Here is a 13,369-nt window from a genome sequence, read left to right on the forward strand (position 1 = left end):
GGGCGGAGCAGATGGAGGGTGGACCCCTGGTGGAGCCGATGGAACTGCGGCTGACGACACCAGGGGGCCGACTGACAGGGGCGGAGCAGATGGGAGAGGAGACCAGGGTGAAGCTGAGGGACAGACGACATTGGGTGCTGAGGAGGGACCGAGGGACCATGGGGACACCGCAGGCTCTGGTGACTGAAGTGATGACAGGGGTACAGAGGGACACGGTGAGGGCAGAGGGAGTGAGGGCTGACGGATGACTGGAGGGAGTGAGGAGTCCAACTGAACCGGAGGGGTGACATAACGGGGCGGAGCCAGAGGAAGGAAGTCCATAGGTGAGGGGAGGATGACGAGGGAGTGAAGGGAATCCGGAGGACAGAAGGAGCCTGGCCGAGCTGGTGGACTGAGGGGCCATGGAGGAGCTGAGGGAGGTAAGAGCCAAGGGGGAGCAGATGGGACAGGGGGCCGAGGAAGTGTCCAGATGGAGGAGGTGTGAGGTGAAGGCCGGGGATCCAACGACCAGGCTGGGTCAGGGGAGCTGGCAGACGGAGGGGCTGACGGATGCATGACGGGAGGAGGTGGGAGAGGGAGGCTAGGTGGGATCCTGGTCTCTGGCTGGGCGGTCTGGACGGTCTCTGGCTGGACGGTCTGGACGGTCACTGGCTGGAAGGTCTGGGCGGTCACTGGCTGGACGGTCTGGACGGTCTCTGGCTGGACGGTCTGGGTGGTCACTGGCTGGACTGTCTGGACGGTCTCTGGCTGGACGGTCTGGACGGTCTCTGGCTGGACGGTCTGGACGGTCTCTGGCTGGACGGTCTGGACGGTCCTTGGCTGGACAGTCTGGACGATCTCTGGTGCGGGCTGGACGGAACCAGCGAAGAGGAGAGCTTGGGCTCGGCGGGGCTGGACGGAACCAGCGGAGAGTAGAGCTCGGGCTCGGCGAGGCTGGACGGAACCAGCGGAGAGGAGAGCTCGGGCACGGCGAGACTGGACGGAACCAGCGGAGAAGAGAGCTCGGGCACGGCGAGGCTGGACGGAACCAGCGGAGAAGAGAGCTCGGGCACGGCGAGGCTGGACGGAACCAGCGGAGAGGAGAGCTCGGGCACGGCGAGGCTGGACGGAACCAGCAGAGAGGAGAGCTCGGGCTCGGCGAGGCTGGACGGAACCAGCAGAGAGGAGAGCTCGGGCTCGGCGAGGCTGGATGGAACCAGCGGAGAAGAGAGCTTGGGCACGGCGAGGCTGGACGGAACCAGCGGAGGGGAGAGCTCAAGCTTTGCAGGGCTGACGGTGAGCGCAGGCTTTCGGGGGACCAGAATCAAGCGGGGCCGCCGAATCGGGTAGAGACTCCCCGGAAAACTCACTGCGTTCATGTTGCTGTTGGGTCGGTCAATCTGTCACGGGTGTGGAGCAGGCAGAGGAACAAGGAGACCGGAGTATCAGGGAGAACAGGGTTTATTCCATAAATACAGGCAGGAAGACGGGGTACACCGGGTAACATTACACATTGACCGATCGGACAAAGACAGACTGGAGGAGAGAGAACTAAATACACAGGGGAATCAAACTAAACGAGGTGCAAACAGGTGAGAATGATGATGACAGGACGAGGAACAGGTGACTGATTGGGGAGTGAGTCCGGGAGTAGAAACAAAAGGATCCGGGGAAGTGTAGTGCAGATGACGAGACAGACTGGTGCAGACGAAGGACTGTGACAAATATATGGTACCACTTTAGAATACTGTTCCTTCATTGATGAATAAATATGCAGGAACAAATGAGCAATGCATTAACATTCTACTATTAACTAACATGAAATTCTGAATAAAAAAAATACTAATTAATAGCACTCAGTCGAATGTAGTAGTTCATTAGCTAATCAGTAACTACTATTTTTCATACCATACTTCTAAGGACTACTATATTCAGGTTCCTAATTAATATTAACAATGCATAATGTATAATGGTAACCCATTAGTAATGAATCAAGTGTTACTACATCCTTCAAAAGTAACAACTGACAAATTGGATCAGTTTTCTAAAGCGAAAATCTTGATTTATAAAGCAAGTTTAAATCAGTTTTTTTTTTTTGTCAGAGTTTCAGAGTTTTTATTTTATTTTTTTTGTAAGGTTTTGAACAGTAATGAAGTAATGAAAGTGTTATTACATCCTTCTAAAGGTACTACTAATATACTACTACTATTTGGATAAGTATTTTGAAGTGAAGATAAAGGTAACCCACTAGTAATGACAAAAGTGTTGCCAAATCCATATGATGGAATTACTATTCAAAATCTTACAAAGATTTCAAAAGCTTATAATGACTTCAGTCAATATTAGGTACAGTAGTTATCGTGTTTTTTTTGTTTTGTTTTTTTGTTATTTAGAATAACGATCCAAATAATTAGAAGTTCCTTTAGAAGGACGAGTGGGTTTAGAAGGATGATATCACTTGGGTGGGTTACCGTTACCTTTTATCATAAATTATGCATTATTCATGTTGTTAATTATGAGCCATGTATATAGTAGTTCGGGAGATGAGGTATGAAAATTTTTTTTTTAAAAATAGTTACTCATTATCTAATAGTGAACTACATTCAACTGAGTGCTACTTACTAATTTTTTAATCAGAGTTTCTATGGTGGTTACTTGAATGTTGATAATGCATTAATTTGTTCCTGTTTAGTTCATTCATTAATGAAGAAACAGTATTCTAAAGTGTTACAAAATAAGGCATTGGCTTCCTTGATCTTCCTACAATACTTCATATAATAATATATCAAGTTTTTGGACAGCTATGCTCCTCTTAGGATCAGAACACATCACTGAGAGAGTGTAAACAGCATAAAAAGCTGAGCTTATATTCCTCCCAGATGTCTACATACAAAATATGCTCTGATATGATAACAGGTCTCAAAATGCTATTGGTTTTGCGATCTGGAATCTGAATATGAAAATAAAGTGAAGTCCTGTTAATAAACAGGATTTCAGTCAATCCTGTATTAAGAGGACAAAGAGGTGGTGGAATCAATAAGTGTTAAAAGGGAATATGTCTTCAGCACTGACATCTCGTGACACGCCGTTCTCGTCTTTTGTCCCGCGTGACATCATCTTCGCGAGACAGACAGCAGGAGAGCAGGCAGGTCTCAATCGGGAAAGGAGAGAACTGTCACTCCACGTCAGCAGCTGTTACAACCCGCACAACCCAGAGCATGGCTTTCCAAACATGCAGTTAAATATTCCTGCAGGAATTTGGCCTCTGAGAGCAGCCGGCAGCCCTCTACTCCGATATTGCGCTCAAATTGGCAGGCGGAGCGTGTGAACCGCAAGGGGAGCCTGAACAGGGTAACCTATCCCTCCTGGCCTCTCGGGAGCCACTTGGCCAGCTTTCATCCACATAATTATAATAAATTTGACATTTCATAGATAATATTGATTTCTTTATTTTAGCATTTCACCGTAGGTGACAGTCCAGCGTCAGGAATGAAATTTCTATTGATCTTTCAGGCATTAATCCCTCATGTGTATGTGATCATTTTTATAAGACCTTTTACTGCGTATAAATCAATATTTCATATCTGCGGCCGTACCAGAGGAGATGTCATATTTGTAAACTGCGGCTTGACACCAACAATTCTCTTTCTTGTTCGGCTGCAACTGTGCAAGACCAGTCGATTTGAGAGGTTGCAGACGAATGAGAGGCATTGAAGAGAGAGAGAGAGAGCCGATGAATTCTTTCCGCTTATCCGAACAGACACAATTATTCCATGTTTAATGATGAAATAGCTTTTTTCAGGGAATCAGAGAGCATGCTAGTGGGTGGTAACTGATGAATTATTAAAATGAATTGGTGAACTGTTTTGATTGATTAGCTCTCTCTTGTTCTGAGGAATATTGACCACAACACTAATTTGACTGCTAATTTCCTCCTTTACGAGTCTTACAGTGGTTTTCGCTGTCAAAACTTTCTGAAAGCACAAAGACTGGCGCTCGTCGTTGATGGATCAGAACACGTGCTTTTAATGAACACCTTTTAAGATGCTTATAAGAACAGTATAGACTATTTGAAGGTAACACTGACTCTTTAAGCAATGACCGTGCTAATGCCAGTTGAATCTTACTTGTTCATGAATGCTAAATACGTTACTATGTAAGCATGTGCTATGATAGCTGTGGATTTGAACTAAAAATATACAGTATATCCGGGTCCAGGGCTACAACTCAAATAGCTGCAAACCTTCCTTTATTTACAGCCAACACATCATTTTTTTAGACTAGTGACTTGAGTTCCCTGACTTGTCTGAGCATCATGAAAAATACCAACACAATCTCATAGAAATTCATAGTGATTTTACATTTTCCTGAATTGGTGGCTAATTCATATGAAATATCATTTGTCTGTTTTAGTACTATCAGTTTAAACCCTAGTGATGGTGGGTTTCGGTATGGTGCTTCAGAATGAGATTCCTTTGAAAATCGTGCGTTTTTGTATGAATCAAATTGTACAAATTCATACAAAATCACCACCTCATACAAACTTGGGTTTTCCAGTGAGACTGAGTTGAAAATACACATACACCACAAAGGTAACATTTAAAAGTTAGGTGTCGGTGTCTTTGTTTCCACAGTATTTTCAATTTTGATATTTTAGGTCAAACCATTCCTTTCTATCAGTCATATAATGGAGGTCTAAGAGCATGCACAGAGAAGTCCAAATTAAACATGATTTAATGACTCGTAAATGTAAGTACACATTGATGGCCTAACACAACAAAAATTTGTGTGAGAAAACGAACAGTTTATATATATATCGTTTTTACCTCTTGTAATCACAGCCACGTCCAAGTGATCTGAGGGCGTGGGTGCTTTTTGGCTGTGGTTACAAGAGGTAAAAAAGATATAATTACTGTAATCAGTAATTAGAAAAAAAAAACATGCAAAAATAATTTGAATAATAGATTTCTATTATGATTTTTTGTTTTGTAAAACCCAAGTTTGACAAACATATGACAGATCATGAAAGAATTCACCTTTGTCTAAGCCACGCCCTAGAATGTAGATTGACCAATCACTTCCCAGAGAGGTTGGAGGGGGGTGTCCGTTTTTCCCTTCCCAAAACCGAAGTAAAATCCTGACAGTGACAAGTGTCGTGCTGGCATCACCTTTGACCATGCTTCAATATTTGACGTTTTAGGCGCCCTTTAGCGTCACTTACATGATGCAATCCTACGACGTCATCTAACTGATGCTAAAGGAAAGAGTCAGGTAGATGAAGCGGTTAGGTTTAGGTCTGGGGTGGGGGTAGGGTTACACGCGATCCTAGGGCGTCATCTAACTGACGCTAAAGGGCGCCTAAAGCGTCAGATATTGAAGTTAGTCAGTTAGGTGACGCCTTGGGGGTGAGAATGGGCTGCGTGTTTGGGTTAAACTGTATGGACGTCCTCAGTCAGCTAAACCCCGCAAAGATCAACAAGCACATCTTTTTTTTTACTTCTAACCTTACTGTGAGTGTGAAGTTATACTAGTTAGACCATTTTAGAATGTTTTAGGTTATGATTTCGGTTCTCATACCGGTTGTTGATACGCTAGCTGACGCTGCTAATAAATACAACGTTATACAGTATTCGTGTAGTCCGTTTGCTTTGTAATAACGATTATAGAAGTGAATAGAGACCTACCCAGCTTTGCATGAACAGTGTTGCTCCCTGATATTGTTAGTCCCAGCCTCCTTCTCCATTAGTAGGAAATGCGGTGGTTCATTTTTTGACTGTGACCGGTAACGTTATGCTTTTGCCTCTATTTGGATGCCTTTTTGTTTCTTGCGTTTCACCTGTATGTCTTGAATATAGCCTTTTAACGCATATTGCAGCCCCTTTTGCCTACTTCTATCGGACACTTTATTTGCTCCTTTATAAAAGTTTGATAACATTTCAGCAGGAAGGAAGAGCTGTTACAGCATAAGCCATGCAGAGCGCAGATGAAGTGTGACGGATGTAGCAACAGTAACTAAGGGCGGCGGGGCTTAGCCAAAGGTGAATTGTCTGCTATACCTTTCGTTCTACACAAGGAATGTACTGGACAAAAAAAATAAATCTAAATGTGAATAATTAGAGGGAAAAAAGCCATTCTCTCATGAATAATTTCTATTGTGAGATATTTCACTGTGAATCTGGGAGAAAATGCACAAGTGTTTAGAAGAAAATACGATCACCTGAACACTGCAGACACATGACCTTTTCCTGCTTTTTCCAGAACATGTCCCTCTCCTCACAGCCGTGGCTCCCGAGAACCTTCGGCAAAGGCCAGTCCATTAAAAGCATATGCTAATTCCACCATCTTCGCCTAATTGATGCTATTTTACCAAGTAAACAAGACTTCTGTCTACTGTGGATCTGTTTCTGCCAGTGTGGAAATCTCGGCAGCACTTTTCACTATAATTTCTCCGCAGAGAAACTCTGCTATTGTTGGACCATTATTGCAAATTATATGGTTTTTCCATCTGAGACAGGAAGTGCTGTTCTCCCCCTTTTTTTAAAGGCCATGCTTCTCTTTTTGTCTCTCATGTTCATCTTTTTTTTCTGTCTCTCTCTCTCTCTCTCACATCAGGAGGTGTTGGAGCGTGTGTGTTAAAGCAGAATGACAGACATGTTACAAAATTGTGACACACCACACCATGGTGATTTGTCAATCGCATTGGTGCCCCCAAAAGAGATGTGATGTAAAATACTGCACAAGAACAAACACACACACACACACACACACACACACACAACACATAAGCTTATAAACTCTAAAATCTAGTGAGCTGAAGATTGATGCAGATGCAAAGGCTGATTCAAAAGGCAAAATTATTCTGCATTATGAACCTTGTTTTGGCCAAAATATAAGTCGCCATGGTATCTATCTGGAGATAGTCTCAAAATGCTTTACAACAGAAGTGAAAGTCATTTAAGCTGGCAGAAAAGTTGAGAGAACTGTTTAAATGAATTATAAAAAATAAAAAAATATTAGAAGTATTGATAAAACATTTAAAAAAAAATACAAATTTACCCAATATTTCAAATTTACCTAATATTCTACATGTTTGTAATCTTCGCTACATTATTGTTAGCTTAGCAGCATGCTAAAATTAATTTAGAATCAACTGTGAATCAAGTGGAGTTGCTGACTATGTAGAGTGTTCCCAATCCATCACATTCTGAGGTTTCCACAGTACACAGGAAGCTTACTAGGGCTTCTCTCTCTCCACTCCTTGAGATCCATTTTTCTCTCACAGCCGAAGATGCTACATTGTAATTTCTTCTCTATCAGGAATCTGTCTTCTCTGACACTCTGTAATGTCCACTCGTTCAAGATAATTTTGATGTATCTGCTGTCTATAGGCTTTTGGATCTTCTGTTCCTCATATTGGAAAAAAAATAGAATGACCAATCAAATTGCTTCCCTATAAAGTCACTTTGCAATCAGTCCAACAGCCTCTGAAGATGCTTAGAACACACTCTCTCTCTCTCTCTCTCTCTCTCTCTCTCTCTCTCTCTCTCTCTCTCTCTCTCTCTCACACACACACACACACAAACATACACGCACTCTTGTTTTTTAGAGTGTGTGTTTTGCAATGTCAACAGTAGCACAATAGACGGTAACACTTAATAACTGCATGCTATAAATAATTTAGTTCATATAATTAATAATGTATAAAACATTGTCCCTAGACACTAATAGAAATTAATAAGCAGTTTATAAATACAGCTATAAATGTTTTATACTTGATTTATAAGCATATAATGCAGGGCTGGACTGGAACAAAAAAATCGGCCCAGGCTTTTTGGCCCAAACTGGCCCACTACATAAACACAACCAAACTTTGCTCGCCCTTGAGTATGTGTAAGTGAATAGGAATAAGTTAACAGATGAAATAACGGTAACACTTTATAATAACTTCACACTAATAATCATTTGTTAAGCACGAGTAAACAGTTAATTAATCATTCATAAAGCATTAATAGACATTAATAAGCAGTTTAAATGCAGCTATAAATGCTTTCTTCTTGATTTAAAAGCATATAATTTGTTTTATAATTGCATTTTCATCCTTTATTAATGATCAATTTATCATTTCTAAATGAAGAATTGCATTTTTTATTAACCAGTTATTTAAGAGTTTTCAGTGGTTGATAAGATTACTTAGAACTAGAAGTAAATTATAAATAAACTATTTAAATGTACATTCATACATCATATTATTCAGACATATAGTGATGGTTTCTTAGTGTGTTAATAAATGCTTTATTAACATGTATTTATGCTGTAATTCACTGTTAATTTGGGTAGTTATAAAGCATTTAGTAGTGGTCAGTTAACTATGTTTGTGAGCTCATCTAAAGTGAGGACTATTCACACTGCATGAAAAGACTCAAATCCGGCAATATCCGGGCATGGTAAACTCCTGTGCAATTTGATGTTTGCTGGATGTATGTGGGAAAAAGCGGATCAGAGTAACACGGAACAGTATATTTCCAGACAAACCCGGAAACCTCACCTACGCGGGCATATACAGGAATCCGTGAAATTTTACGGACATATACAGCTGAAACACTGCTGGATGTGAGAGGTGTGAAGAAGACCTTTCATATGTTAATGACTGACACAAAGGGTGCTGGCTGTTCTCAGAGGGAGGAGTGGCAGGGGACTTCAGGATTGAAAATTATCTCTGGTCTACAGCAAACAAGTTTTTTTTGTACAGAAAAATAAATAAATTCTTAAGGCCCTGAAACAGAAAACCGACGTCAAAGAACTAGCAATGACTAAAGCCAACTCTAGGGTTGGCTTATGTCGCCTGTGTCAGGGCCTTAAAACTACTGTATGAAAAAAAAGTATCCTAATCAAATATTCTTTTATAAAAACAGGACAAAATAAACACCATGAATATACGTTCACAAAAACATCTGAATATTTAATGAAATAAAAAATACAGGGAAACATTTCAGAATATCTAAATTTTTATTGTGAAGTTTTACAAATTGCAGACAACAACATTTGTCGCCATTGGCTTTGCTTAGTTGGGGACATTTTTATTTAATATTCAACAATGTTATTGAACTGCCTGCATTGACACCATTATATGAGATCTGAACTGAGATGGACAATGACATCACGGTTTTGGCTTGGAGTTAATCCATGCTTCTTTGGGCATGCATGATGTGAAACGAGTGGTCGCAAAACCACCGGGCTTTCCCGTGTTATTGTCCCATGTTGAAAGGTCCAGCTGCATCATATTTATTCACAAAATTAAATAGATTCACTTGCAACGCGTCATACCGAGGTTTGTGGTTTGAGTAAATAAGTCCTTCCGCAAACAAACAAGCTGCAAGAAAAGGGGGCGTTTTGAGGTTTGAAATTCACCACTCACAACCATTAACACAACAAATGTGGTGACGTAATGGAGGTGCAACCAATAACGTTAGTGTATTGCTTCAAGCGCGAGAAAAATACTTTAAAATTACAGCATTCTTTCCCGAAGCAAAGAGAACAGTTCAAGGTTTGGAAACAGTTTTCTTCTATTCACCTTATTTTGCACGACAACAAGGGTGACGCCATTGCGTTCGTTTTGTCATCTTACTCCCGTCTGAGAAAGACTTCAACTTCCGGCTCATGAGAGGGATGAGATTCTGCGCTAGTTGAAACGAACGGTAAAATATGGCAAGTATTAAATGTTCAGTTAGGTGCTGCCATAACAGTTGGATTAAGAGGAGAGAACAATTGAACCAACGGTGTAACGAACATAATGTGAGGCGGTCAGATTGTTGTTGTGGTGCACTTTACGATTTAGCTACACCCACCACCTAAAGACGAGGAGCACCGGAGGCAATGGCGGAAGGCACACATTTGGAAGCATAGGCTTGAAAGTGCCCGATTCTGGTGAGAAAACGCAAAAGTGGCGTTGCGTCATCTTTTTTTTTATTCTGCGCTTAGACGAGCGTTTTGTGTGAGAAGTCCGCGTGCAAATGGAGACGCAAAAGTGTGTGAAATTCAATGTAGTATGCACTTCAGGCGGCTAGGAGTGCATACCACAACAACACTAAGTCCACGCGCCTGCGTACAACTTTCACCGTCAAGCAAACTTTTGCGTTTTTACCGTTACACGGGAACGCGGAGGTGGAGCGTTTTTAAGATTTCCACTCTGGAGGGTGGTTTCACTTTTTTTGCGTTTTTGAGCCTCAAAAACGCCATCGCCGTGTAAACGAAAGGCACATCCGATAAAATATTTTTACTTTTTCACCCGCGAGCGTTCTCGTGTAAACAGGGCCTAAGGACGGGAATCCGATTGAGGAACACCCCAGAAATGGCTCGGCTACGATGTTCCGATAAAGAAGTCACGCCGGGTGTTGAATATTGTCAGATTCAGGTAAGCTAACTTGCCTAACTGGTATGTGCTTGTTTGCCTAACTTTAGATTCGTGAAGTCCGTTCTATGAATGCATTTAAGATCAGTAACAAGCCGTAAACAAAATACAATGAATCTTGCATGATTACCATTGCCCACATACATGTTATTTATTTAACTTTGTGATATTGACCTAAGAGTCTGAAAGAATAAATGAATGAATGAATATTCACGGTAGTACAAGATAGTATGGTAACTTACATTAGTCTTACAATAGCTCACATTACTGCTATTGCACATTACGAGATGTAAACAACACTGGTCCAGATGCACTTCCTGTTTCAGTTTGTAAAAGGCTTCTTAATTTCAAATGTAAAGAAAATATCTTGAATATGTTTGTTTAACTTTTTGATTCAGTTGTTCTGTTGGTTGTACTTTAACCCAACGTTTATACAGTGTTAAAACTGAAACAGGAAGTGCTTCTGGACCAGTGTTTACATCTTGTGAAATGGTCTATACAGAGATTGTTGATGCTAGCAGGCCAGCTAGCTACATCTCTCATTCAGATATTGATATTGACTTATGGCGAGTTAGGAGATTGTGTATTGTTTCGTTTTTAATTAATGTATCTTTCTCACACACTGTTCTGTGTAACTATGGGTGCCATCATCAATGAATTCTCCATGATCTATTTTAAGTAGCTACTAATGTAAAAAATGTGTATGGTTATAATATTTCCATAGATGCATCAATGAGAGTCAGTAATGCAGTGGATAACTATGAGGATGATCACATCCACATGCCCCACAGCTGTGATGCAGAATCACAATGGGAGGATCAATCTGTCTTTGGCCACAACCTGATCTTCTCAGAGAGACTCTCCAGCATCTTGATGCTCTTTAGCGAAAGTATGAGCAGCACAGACTAACGTTACATGAAGAATCTTACAACGCTTCGAAAAGAATAAAAAAGGCACATGACGTGAACATTGCGGTAAGTCCAATTATTGTTCTATAACGTGGCTGTAAGCCATAGTTCGGTTACAATTATTGTTTTGTCTCTTGCGGTTACTGTGATGGTCAGCTCTTGAAGATTGTGAATCAATTTAATTGCTTTTTAATTTCAAACTTTACAGGAATCTGTAAGGCGCCTCCATAATTCAGAGAACAACCCACACAAATACGTTCCACAAACCAGGTAAGACTGTTTCTTATATACTATAGCCTAAATGTTAGTTTAATCTACTACTCTATGGATTTGGAATGCCAAAAGTGAATTTCAGTAATGATACCTGCAACTTTCCCCCCCAGAATAAATTCATCACATAACCTGGCTGTGACCACTTACCTCTTCGAAGAATTAAGGTCAACTTTTACAGAAGTTGACCCTGAATGTGTAAAAGGTAATCTTAAAGATGTTGTAATCATTTTATTGTCCTCTGTTTTACTTATTTTTATTGCCATTACATTTATTTATGATATATTTAGCAGGTTGGAAGATGTATTTTGAGACTTTGCGGAGGAAGTATTCTTTGGCTCAGCCTGAAAAGGCCCAGAAAAGAAAAACTATGACAAGCATTGCAAAGAACCTTCAAAGAAAGCGACTGGTAAGTTAAGAAACTGGTTAAGCACTTTTTTTTTATCTTCAGAATGTAACTATCCTCCTCTCTGTGTTTTAGTGGTTAAGTTACTGTCATGTTTTTCAGTTGCTGGAGACCAGGTCCGGGGTTGTACAAACCAACACAGAAAAGGAACTTTGGAAGACCGCAACAATAGAACTGATGTCTGATGAAGATGATGCTATTGTTGATGGAAGGCCAGTGTGAATGGTGAGGTCTCCACCAATCTGCTCTCTGCTAGGTACTATAAAACAGACTAGAGGCTGACCCACACTATGCGTCACACCACCAGCGTATCATGGCAGTTTGAAAAATGTTAACTCGTAAAAAAAAAAATGTATATATATATATATATATATATATATATATATATATATAACCGTTCAAAAGTTTGGGGGTCGGTAAGATATTTTTTTTTTTGGTTTGGGGGGGATAGCTCAAATTAACTCAATACTTTTATTCAGCAAGGATGCATTAAATGAATCAAACGTGATAGTAAAGACATTTACAATGTTACAAAACATCATATTTCAAATAAATGAAATATAACTTTCTATTGATCAAATAATCCTAAAAAGTCTACAACTGTTTTCAACTTTGGTAATAATAATGAATATTTATTGAGCATCAAATCATCACATTAGAATGATTTCTAAAGGATCATGTGACACTGAAGACTGGAGTAATGATGCTAAAAATTCATCTTTGATCACAAGAATAATGTATTCCAATAGAAACGTTTATTTTAAATTGTCATAATATTTAACAATATTACTCTTACTTTTTTTGTATTTTTTATATATAAAAAAAAGCAGCCTTGGCGAGCATATGAGACTTCTTACCGATCCCAAACTTATAAACGGCAGTGTACACCTTGAATATTTTATATACACTTTAATTTCTTATTTATTTTTCTCGTATTATTTCATATATTTGTTCCTTTTTTTTGTTGTCCATGTTGCTTATCTCCATTTTGTTTACTTGTTTGCATTTTAATGTATGTTTATAATGCACTCTCTGTAATGTTCTATTTATTTATATTGTTTACTTGGAATATCTACGTATATTTTATATATATATATATATATATATATATATATATATATATATATATATGAAGAGTTCAGATGCAAAAGCCTCTAAATGCCATTTGAAATTTTCTCCTTTAATGATGATTTTTATCAAACTTGTATATTTAAGTTTAGTAATTTCACTTAAATAACAATTAATAGGCAATTATCATTGCCAGTTAAGAGAAATTACTGAACTTAAATATACAAGTTTGATAAAAATCATCATTAAAGGAGAAAATTTCAAATGGAACTCTTCATATATTTTATATATATATATGTAACTTTTTATATACACTGTGTACTTTATTCC

The 13,369-nt window shown here is 39.7% G+C and overlaps 1 long non-coding RNA gene across 3 annotated transcripts; it reads left to right on the forward strand.

Annotated features, from left to right (window-relative positions):
* Nucleotides 1-8,683: 8,683 nt before the first annotated feature.
* Nucleotides 8,684-12,778, forward strand: LOC120479471 (uncharacterized). 3 transcript variants are annotated; one of them, XR_016169249.1, is made up of 7 exons: nt 9,247-9,674; nt 10,289-10,390; nt 11,112-11,361; nt 11,504-11,565; nt 11,679-11,770; nt 11,856-11,974; nt 12,074-12,778. It is a non-coding gene; the product is annotated as an uncharacterized LOC120479471 (long non-coding RNA). The 3 variants fall into 3 exon arrangements; XR_005622924.2 differs by having other exon boundaries at nt 8,684-10,390; nt 11,859-11,974; XR_005622921.2 differs by having other exon boundaries at nt 9,248-10,390.
* The last annotated feature ends 591 nt before the right edge of the window (nt 12,779-13,369 follow it).

Source organism: Pimephales promelas, chromosome 7 (genome assembly GCF_988280905.1).
Source record: "Pimephales promelas chromosome 7, fPimPro1.hap1.1, whole genome shotgun sequence".
Classification (NCBI taxonomy): domain Eukaryota; kingdom Metazoa; phylum Chordata; class Actinopteri; order Cypriniformes; family Leuciscidae; genus Pimephales; species Pimephales promelas.